Raw genomic sequence first — 6,675 nt, 5'->3', positions numbered from 1 at the left:
CTCTCTCTCTCTCTCTCTCTCTCTCTCTCTCTCTGTCTTGTAGCATTTTTCTAAGAAATAAATTGTTATGGTAGATTGTCAATGTGCTCTGAACTCAAAGATCATCAAAGAATCAAAGATTAAAAGCAGTAAGCCTTAGGCTCCCTCTCCTCTAACTGGTGGATGGCAGCTTGTAGAGATGCAAAGTTACAGGCAGTCTTCCTTGTGACTGAAGCTGAAAAGAAAGATGGGGTGATCTCAACCATGAATTTTCTTTGGATGAGGACTTGCTTCCTGAAATAATCTGATGGGGGAATTTGGGGAAGAATTTCAATGCCAGAATATGGAAAGGAGAACTGAAAAGCTGTCTCTTGGACATGACATAGTTGTTATACACACACAAACTCACAGTGGCTGTGGTGCACTGAACAAGATCAAGCTTGTCAACATTTTAGCATGGATGGAAGAGGGTGTGATAGGCCTTACTCCAAACTGAGGAGCTATTTGCACTTTATAGCTGAAATGGAGAAACACTCTTTCATATGGAGGGACACCCAGGGTAGTTGCCAGTGTTCAAGTGAGTGAACGCACAACTGTTCACATACACTAACTGGATGACACTTAGCTTGAAATTTCATGGGCAAGTTACATCCTTTAAGAGAGAAACAACAGAGAGGGGAACCCAAATCAGAAGGAAATAATAATAGACAAAATAGAATGAGAAAGCAAGAGAGACAGAGGGGCAAACAGACAGACACAGAGACAGAGAGGTAGACTCAAAGATAGTAGATTCTTTGGAGACAACCATCAGGTAAAAATTAAAAAAATACATACTAAGCCAGGCAGTGGTAGCATACACATTTGATCCCAGCACTCAGGAGGCAGAGGCAGGATCTTCTCTGATTTCCATGCCATGCTGGCCTATAGAGTGATTTACAGGTCAACCAGTACTACACAGAGAATCCTTATCACATAACAAAACAAAACAACTTTACCATGGTGGCACATGTCTTTAATCCCAGCACTCAGGTTACAGAGGCAGGTGTATCTCTAAGTTGGAAAGTAGGTCAGAGATACAAAATAAAGCCATAGCTCAAAAACAAACAACCAAGCAAACATACAAAACAAACCAAAATAAAACAGGAAAATTTAAAAATATTTTAAAAGCAGGAAAGAAAAAGCAAAACAGAATAATAAATAAACATCAGCTAGCATCTATCACATACCCTTAATTACCACTTTCAACACAATCAAACTGATGACTTTGTCCACATACACAGATTCTTGGAGAAGACCATTCTTCACTTTTCATTTCTTTTCATTTTCAGAGTTTTTGGTTCCTTTGTTGGAGTCAAACTCAGGATCTTGAGCAGATAAGGCAAGTGTGCTTATTTATCATCAAGCTAACCTTCACACCCTAAGGGAAATGTTGAAGCCTAATTTACCAGGTGAAACAAATTCCTTCCCAGGATTTGAAATTCCAGCATCTTTTTCAGCAAGTCAGTCAGAAAAAAATTATCTTGTCCCTTTAGATGAATTTTACATACATATGCACACACACACACCTCTAACAGGAGTGAAGAGATTCAAAATATGCACAACCATACACAATTGTTCCAGAACCCCAACTGCTTGAGGCACAGATTTCTTGGTGGAAGTGGTAAAAATATTTAATAAGAAAACACAGGCCACCAATTAAAACAATACATTATAAACATTAAGTGGGTTTTTGGTTGTTTTTTGTTTTTGTTTGTTTGTTTGTTTTTATTGTTGTTGTTGAGGTTGTTGTTGAATGTAGCTTTGGTTGTCCTAAAACTCACTTTGTGAAGAAGCTGACCATGAGTTACAGAAGCCTGCCTCTGCTGGAATGGGGTTCACTGTGTGACACTAGGACTACTTTCTTATTTATTTATTTACTCATTTTTAATATTGCGTTTTAATTAGGCCTTCCCAGGTTTCCCACAGAATCTGCTGATTTTTTTTTTACTCTCATTCATTATTATTTTATCTATTTTCGTGCTAGGATCAAAGGCATGAGTCATCATGCCAGGATAAATTAGTCTTAATGTTGCCCAACAGTATTCTGCTACTGTTAATTTCCTGACTTTGATATATTGTGGTTCTACACAAGAATATTTTTATTTTCAGAAAACAAACCCTGAGTTACATGTGGTAAATATTACAGATAAATTTGCAAAATTACATAAACTAAGTGGATTAAAACTATAGAAATTTAGTTACATATGTGAGTTGACTGGTAGCATGCTTACTCAGTATGTACAAAGCCCAGGTTCCATCCTAGCAACACAGAAAATCAGATGTGGTGGAGCACACCTGTAATACCAGAACCTGGGAGGTAAAAGCAAGTCAATTAGAAGTTCAAGGTCATCCTTGAGTACACAGTGAATTCTCAGCTTGCCTACTCATTGTCCTTGAGACTCTGTCTCAAAACCGCAACCAACGCCATTAACATCACAATCACTAAGAATCATATTTCCTTACTGTTTGTGAGGCAGGGGTTGGCAGCTTCACACTCCCTCCATCAAGGAACCCCGGGCATGCCCCTCCTGAGTCCCTACTTTGCTTGAAAATCTTTGTTGTCTTTTCCTTGCAGCTGCCTAACTCCATTATCTCCCTTGATTTTCACATTACATTTTCCTGGTGTTCCAGTCACCACATGATTACCCTTCAAAAACAAATTAAATCTACAACAATATCCTTTTCAGGTATTAGAGATCAGGACACTGATAGATTTGTTTAGAACTGGAATGACTCAACACTCCAGCCAACAGTAAAGACCAGTTTTTATTGATATGTAAACAAACTTTGCCCATCCACTTACCTAGTAGCCAAGAAAAAAAAAAGTGTGATTCTTCAAAGGGTGAACACGTGAATGTCTTAGACACAAATACTAGGGTGTCCATACCTGCCTGCTTCTCTGTGGATTCTTTTGATTATTGGCCTCACAAACATAAATATAAATATGAATATACATATACATACACAAACACATACACATATACATATAAGTATATATCTACCCTTTACATTTTCAGGCATCCACCTTCACAATGACTACACATTATTTATTTTCTCCTTGTAACTGGAAGGCCTCATTAGCACCTACTCCTCCAATGTCTCCAGCCCAGCTAACAGTCTCTTGTGATCCCCATACTTACCTCAAAGTTGAAAAAGCCAGATAAAGTCGCTAGTATTGTCTGTGGATCCAGCTGAAGCAAATGTTGGAGGATTTCAATGAGTAATTATTTTTGGTTTCCTACAAAAAAGAAAGATAAAAAGTTAAAGAGTTAGAGTACCATGAAGTGTTCTGACTACCCTGCTAAAGTAATTCTGCATAACCATGACAAAGGATGGAAACTGGTTCTGGTTGTTCTAGACATGAGGGAAGAATAAGGGAAGAAAAAATGATGCCCACACATTGGGTCCTCAAATAAGAAAGCAAATTAAAAGCTGGGCAGTGGTGGCACACGCCTTTAATCCCAGCACTTGGGAGGCAGAAGCAGGCAAATTTCTGAGTTCAAGGCTAGCCTAGTCTATGGAGCGAGTTCCAGGACAGCCAAGGCTACACAGAGAAACCCTGTCTCAAAACAAACAAACAAAAAAAAGAAAGCAAGTTAAAGCATACATGAAAAAAGAAGTGGAAGACAAGATTTGGTGACTCACTGCCCTAGGTCCAGATTAGTCTGTAATATATAGCAGCAGCTGAAACTGGGAAGAAACAGTCTATTTTGCCACATGATTGGCCAGTCCATCACTCCTTCTCATTGGTGGTGGTGGTTGGAGGAGGGGGGTTGGCAAAAGGAAGACAGATATAATTGATATTGAAAGTTTGGTGTAGCTCTAAATCCTCAGGTCACAGTATTCACAGTTAATGAACATTGCTGTGAATCTCAGTATTTAGGCTTCCTGATGAATCCAAATAAAAGATCTCCAAGGCTTCAGACTATATAGATGAACCCCTTCATCCTCTTGTTGTTATCATTTTATGTGTGCCACCATTATTTAGCATTTAAAAGGAGTGTATAAATGAGGGTAGGCAGTCTCTCTGTCTCTGACCCCCAGACCTCCTTGATCCAGTTCATCCAGGCTGGGATGGAAATTGGGTTCCTCCTGTCTCAGAATCTAGAATGCTAGCATTAGAGGTGTGTACAACACTTGTGGCTAAATTTCAACTTCTAACAATGATTATTAGGGCTCTTCCTTTCCCTGATTTAAGCTGCCAATGTCAACTGTGTTTTACAAATACTAAGTGGGAGAGTGGCCAGCAGTGAGAAGGCTCAGCTGATTGGACTTAACATCAAGCCTTGAAGAACTGAGTTGATGGTGGATGTAGAAATATATTCCTGCAAGTTTTCCTCTGATCCACTATCCATTCATAGATCGATTAATAACTGTACTAAAGAGTTAAGTGATAAATCTCAGAAATGAAGAACTCATTAGGATTAAATGTATTTTACTGTGTGTAATTTATGTTGCTCTATTTTGTCATAATTTATTACTAATAATTTGTTATACCGAACATATGCATTAAACTTCTATAGGTGTATATATTGAAAAAATATATGGGGTTCCATCCTATCTTAGACCTTATTCTCAGTCATCTACTGGGCAGCTTTGAACAGATATAAATGATTGATGTAAATATATATGTGTGTGTATATACATATATATAATGTGAATATAGGAGTATGTATGAGGGTATATATACACATATACACCACACACACACACACACACACACCGAGAGAGAAAAAGAGAGAGAGAGAGAGAGAGAGAGAGAGAGAGAGAGAGAGAGAGAGAGAGAAGATGATCAGGTTTTATATCAATTTTGAATTAAACAAACCTACCTTCTATATCCTGGGTTTTTGTAATCATGGCTGGCTTGATGTGAAACACAATCATGGTCCTTGAGTATGTAAGGCAAGTGCTCCCCTGTCCATTGTGTACAGTATTGTCATTGTAGTGCCACCACCTTTCTTCCAAGAAAAAACTTGCTGCAACATCTGAGAACCTGAGTTTGAACCTGTGAAATCATTTTGGGAAGGAGAAACTTGAATTTCTGAGGTGTCCTCTATACTGAACACAAAGACATGAACCAAACACTCACATCCTGTGATGTAGCAAGGTGAGTCAAGAGTGAGGCCTTCTGCGGAGGGGCTGACACATCTGACACATGTTCCTCAACTTGGACTTTGGTCATTAGTTGACCAAGGATGAGCTCCAGAGGGCCAGGATTGCTTGCTTGAGATCACAGGAAGGATTGACTCCAGTCAGATTTATCAAGGGCAGGTAGCACTAGAGATAACCAGATGTTGTGGGGGGCAAGCATAAGAAAATAAACAACACAAACCAAGGTTATTGGCATCATCAGAACCCAATTCTCCCACCATGGCAAGTCCTGGACACACCATCACACGGGAAACACAAGATTCCGAACTAAATCACTTATCATGATGATGATACAGGACCTTAAGAAATACATAAGTAGCACCCTCAAAGAAATACAGGAGAACACAGGTAAAGAGCTAGAAGCTCTTAAAGAGGAAACACAAAAATCCCTTAAAGAACACAGGAAAACACAATCAAACAGATGAAGGAAATGAGTAAAACCATCCAGAATCTAAAAATGGAAATAGAAACAATAAAGAAATCAGAAAGAGACAACTCTGGAGATACAAAGCCTAGGAAAGAAATCAGGAGTCATAAATGCAAGCATCACCAACAGAATGCAAGAAATAGAAGAGAGAATCTCAGGGGCAGAAGACACCATAGAAAACATTGACACAACAGTCAAAGAAAATGCAAGAAGCAAAAGGCTCCTAACCCAAAACATCCAGGAAATCCAGGACGCACTGAGAAGACCAAACCTAAGGATAATAGGTATAGAAGAGAGTGAACACTCCCAATGTAATGGGCCAGTAAATATCTTCAATAAAATAATAGAAGAAAACTTCCCTAACCTTAAGAAAGAGATGACCATGAACATACAAGAACCCTACAGAACTCCAAATAGACTGGACCAGAAAAGAAATTCCTCCTGTCACATAATAATCAAAACACCAAATCCACAAAAAAAGAATTTTAAAAGCAGTAAAGGGAAAAAAGCAAGTAACATATAAATGCACGCCTATCAGAATTACGGCAGACTTCAACACCAGAGACTATGAAAGCTAGAAGATCCTAGGCAGATGTCATATAGACCCTACAAAAACACAAATGCCAGTCCAAGCTACTATATCCAGCAAAATTCCCAATTACCATAAATGGAGAAAACAAGATATTCCATGACAAAACGAAATTTACACAATATCTTTCCACAAATCCAGCTCTACAAAGGATAATAGGTGGAAAACATCAACATAAGGAGCAAAACTACACCCTAGAAGAAACAATAAAGTATTCTTTCAACAAATCCACACAAATCTAATTCCATCTCTTACAACAAGAACAACAGGAAGTGACAATTACCCTTTCTTAATATCTTAAAAGGAAAATTAATATTACCAACATATCCTAAGTGATTGAAATCCAAAAATATGAGGAATTAGAAATTTGTTGATTGTCATCCAATGGTCCCTTTAATTTGGTAATTGGAGGAATAGGTCCTATATTGTACAATCTATATATACTTTCAGCTTGTTTGTGACAGTGTCTTGCTGTGTACAACATAAGGGC

At 38.3% G+C, this 6,675-nt stretch overlaps 1 pseudogene; it reads right to left on the bottom strand.

Moving 5' to 3' along the window:
- LOC116104139 overlaps window positions 1–4,902 on the bottom strand; it is a 16,423-nt pseudogene extending 11,521 nt beyond the window's left edge.
- Window positions 4,903–6,675: the final 1,773 nt, after the last annotated feature.

Source organism: Mastomys coucha, unplaced genomic scaffold (assembly GCF_008632895.1).
Source record: "Mastomys coucha isolate ucsf_1 unplaced genomic scaffold, UCSF_Mcou_1 pScaffold21, whole genome shotgun sequence".
Classification (NCBI taxonomy): Eukaryota; Metazoa; Chordata; class Mammalia; order Rodentia; family Muridae; genus Mastomys; species Mastomys coucha.
The sequence above is the reverse complement of the archived record's forward strand: the minus strand, read 5'-3'. Positions and strand labels throughout refer to the sequence as shown.